The sequence below is a fragment of the Urocitellus parryii genome, chromosome 9 (assembly GCF_045843805.1).
Source record: "Urocitellus parryii isolate mUroPar1 chromosome 9, mUroPar1.hap1, whole genome shotgun sequence".
In the NCBI taxonomy this organism is placed as follows: domain Eukaryota; kingdom Metazoa; phylum Chordata; class Mammalia; order Rodentia; family Sciuridae; genus Urocitellus; species Urocitellus parryii.
Window position 1 is genome coordinate 117,734,801 of NC_135539.1, and position 4,123 is coordinate 117,738,923.

At 38.8% G+C, this 4,123-nt stretch overlaps 1 non-coding gene and 1 pseudogene across 1 annotated transcript; both read right to left on the minus strand.

Annotated features, from left to right (window-relative positions):
- Nucleotides 1–293: 293 nt before the first annotated feature.
- On the minus strand, nt 294–1,095 carry LOC113191681 (T-complex protein 1 subunit alpha pseudogene; annotated as a pseudogene).
- A 14-nt stretch (nt 1,096–1,109) lies between these two features.
- Nucleotides 1,110–1,216, minus strand: LOC113191684 (U6 spliceosomal RNA). Its single transcript, XR_003301922.1, has one exon. It is a non-coding gene; the product is annotated as a U6 spliceosomal RNA (small nuclear RNA).
- Between the last annotated feature and the right edge of the window lie 2,907 nt (nt 1,217–4,123).

The following is a 4,123-nucleotide window of genomic DNA, read 5'->3' on the forward strand; positions in this document are numbered from 1 at the left end:
ACTGGGTGCGTGGATAAGTACTCCTGGGTTCAATCCCCAGTACAAAAAAAAAAAAAAAAAAAAAAGAAAGAAAGAAATTTAATGTTCCTATTTTTCTTTTAAGGTGGAATGAAAATAGAAATCTGTCTTTAGATTAGATATAATCTTATCTTTAGATCAAAGTGCTTGTGACATCCACCAGAGCTATTTATTTTGCATGGATTTTTTTTTTATAGCATATTGTACTTTAGTGCATAACACTCAAGGTACAGGACATTGTAACTAACATTGTTATAAATAAAAGGGAGATCAGATCAGTCTTCAAGGGCTCCAGAGTGAACAGCTTCTTCAAAACCTCCATGTTTATCATCTTTTCTTTCTGGGGGTAATTTAATAAGATCATCAATCCAAAGAATGGCAATTACAGCTTCTGTTGCAAATTTCAAGCTCTTTACTTTAACTAGGGTGGGTTCAAACACCCCTGCTTGTTTGTTGTCTTGTTGTCTTGTTTGTTGTTCGTTTGATTTACCATTGATCAAATCAAGACCAATCCATTTTAGATTTTTACGTTCTGGATTAACTTGAGCCTCCTCATGAAAAGCTCTTAACTTTGCAACCAGATGTGTGGAGTCTTGGGCAGCATGAACTGCCAGTGTATTAGGAATAACAAGAAAAGATCTTTCCAACTCTGCAAGCTGTTCCCGAGAGCCCATGCTGGTGGCTTAGTTTTCCAGGTATATGGAAAGGGCTGCTTCTACAGCGCCCCCACCAGGAACCACAGATTTCGACTCCAAAACTCTTCACCACACAAAGAGCATCATGTAAAGAGCGCTTCGTCTCATCACACATGAAATCATTTGCCCCACGTAAAATAATCGATGCAGATGTACGTGCCTTAGTATTTTTGATTAAGATCAGCTCACCATCACAAATTCTCTCCTATACCACTTCTTCTGTTGGTCCCAACATGGTAGCTTCCAAAGTTTCTTCACCTCCCAAATTGGCCAGGGTTGACAGAATAGTTGCTCCTGAAACTTTAGCAATGCGCTTAACATCCCTTTTCAAAACTTTTCTAACTGCCGTGGGGCCAGCCTCCACAAAGTACTTCAGACACATCATCAATTCCACCAAAAAATATGGAATGCTTCACGAATTTGCGTGTTATCCTTGAGCAGGGGCCATGCTAATCTTCTCTGCATTGTTCCAGTTTTAGTATATGTGCTGCCGAAGCGAGAGCTGGAAATTGGTTTTAATAGACTATTCTTCCATAGCTAGCCTCGTGCTTCATGGGAAGACTTGGGCAGACCTCAGCTCTATCTATCCTTTTGTTCAAATTCTCAGGTCTTTATTCTTCAGTGTGTCATGTGCTATGAATGGAAATAAGAATGCTAAACTTAGTATCTGCTGTTCCTTCTTTCTGCTGCCATATATAATGGTTTATACCCCTATATGAGACACATCCCCAGATGTGTAGCTACTTCTGCATTTCTCTTTTTTTTTTTTTAAGAGAGAGTGAGAGAGGGGGAGAGAGAGAATTTTAATATTTATTTTTTCAGTTATTGGCCGGCACAACATCTTTGTTTTGTATGTGGTGCTGAGGATTGAACCTGGGCCGCACGCATGCCAGGCGAGCACGCTACCACTTGAGCCACATCCCCAGCCCTGCATTTCTCTATTTTATGTAAGCAGAATTATACTGTACAGATTATTTTACTGCATTTCATGTTTTCTAAGATGACTGTATTTTGATACAATAGCATATTGTCATCTGCTTTTAAATATTGTACCATATCCCTCTTTATGAATCAGTTCTTTCTTTTTCACGGTCATGTAGATGTTTGCTTCACTGTTTATTATTAAAAGCTGTGTGGAGACATTCTCATACATGTCCCACTGCATAAATCTGTGTCTGTTTCTCTAGGGCATACACTAGGGCTTTATAGGTAGAGTATGGGTAACTTCTGATTTTCTAAGATGTGGCTAATCTGTTCTGGAGAGTAAATATATTAGTCATATGTGAGATTTCGTATTGATCCACATATTTTCCACCCTTTGATATTGCTAGAGATTTAAATTTTGTCAATATGATGAGTTGTAAATGTTATTTTATTTCAATTTGCATTTCCCTGGTAACTAGTCTTTTTGTATTTATCAGACATTCTGATTTCTTCTCTGTGAACCCATATTTCTTATTGATGTATAGATAGGAATTCTTTATATTAATTCTTTGTCAGTTATACCTGTTTCAAACTTCTTTTTGTTTTTGTTTTGAGATGAGATCTTCCTGTCTTACCCAGGCTGTTCTCAAACTCCTAAACCCAGGTGATTGCCTACCACACCAGGCTTGGATTTTTCTTTTCTTTTCTTTTTTTTTTTTTTTTTTTTAACATTATATGTGGTATCTAACTGAACAGAGACCTGCAGAAGAGGGACCAAACTTGGAAAAAGTCATAAAGATTAGTCTAAATCTAAATTCTCAGAAAATCCAAGGGGCACATCAGTGAAATCAAGACCAAAGACCAGTTGGAGGTCAGAACTGAGAATCAGGACCTTCAATAACAACTACAATTTAGAAAGCAGGCAGGCAGTAATGGACGCGAGTATCTTCATTGCCCAGGTGAGTAAACTGTTGATCTGGATGATGATGGACCATCTTGTCCTGGACAAAGTGGTGGTAGTTGTAACTTCCTTCTATTTAAAATAACCTGCAGACTCTGATACCCATGGAACAAACAAAATAGCTCACCTGGTGTCAACATGTGGATGCTATGGGATGAGATTTCCTCACATCATGGAGTACCATGCCTGGTTTCATGCCCAGCCCTCCTCAAATACACAGAGCCTTCCTACAACCAAAGGTGCTTGGAGGTGCCCAGGCCTATTTCCACTTTTCGGTTGATTCAGCTCAAATTTAGCCTCTTCTGTTAACCTCATTGATTGCCCCAAGCTGAGCAAATGTGTTGGTTTTCTTCCATTAATTTATTTATGGCATTCAAATGGCATTTACATCCCTATATTATAGTTCCTCAAGTGGGCTGTAAATTCACCTAGCCCCATAATCATAACCGATCCCACTTTTGTGACTAGCACAGGACTAAGAACACTGCCTTAGCAGCTTCAGCTGCTCCCTCTTATCCACAGAAGATGTGATCAAAGGCCTCCAGTGGATGTCGGAAACCTCAGATAGAACTGAACTCTATATATGCTATGTATTTTTCTGGACATTCATACCTATGATAGAGTTTAATTTGTCAATTAAGTACAGTAATAGATAAACAATAATAACTAGTGATAAAATAGAACAATTTTAACAATATACTGTAATAAAATCACCAGCATCAATATTCTTGCATTTGGGGGCCATGATTAAGTAAAACAAGGGCTATCTGAACACCAGCACTGTGGTAGTGTGACAGGTGATATGCTAACCCCAAGACTTCTATTAAGTGACTAGCAGGCAGGTTGAGTATAACTTGTGGATACGTTGGACAAAGGATATTTGCATCTGAGTGGGATGAGATGCTATGGCATGAGATTTTATCATGCTACTCAGAATGGTGCATAATTGAAAGCTTATGGATTTTTTCTTTAAAATTTTTTTTTGATTGTAGTTGGACACAATACTTTTATTTTATTATTTGTTTATTTTTAGGTGGTGCTGAGGATGGAACCCAGGGCCTTTCACATGCTAGGCCAGCGCTCTACCACTGAGCCACAACCTGAGCCCTGGATTTTTTTTTTTTTCCTGAAATTTCCCCATTAATTTTTTTGGACTGCAGTTGACCACAGATAATGGAAACTATGGAAAGTGAAGCCACAGATAAGAGGAGACTTTAGTAGGTATATTTTCTGAACGAAGAAATGGTTTCCTGTTCATGCTTGAGCATCTGAATGTAAGGAATTGATTACCTATTGGAAAAGAACTTTCTAGGATTTTTGTTGTTGTTGTTGTTGTTGTTGTTTGTTTCTTTTTGAGATGGTATCTTATAATGTTGCCCGGACGGGTCTTGAACTCCTGGAGTCGACTGAGTCTCCCACCTCGGCATCCTTAGTGCTGGACCTGCACACCATATCTGGATTTTGGAGAAACCTGCCCGTCCTGCCCCAACCCACCCCATACTGGGGATTGTACCCAGAAATACAT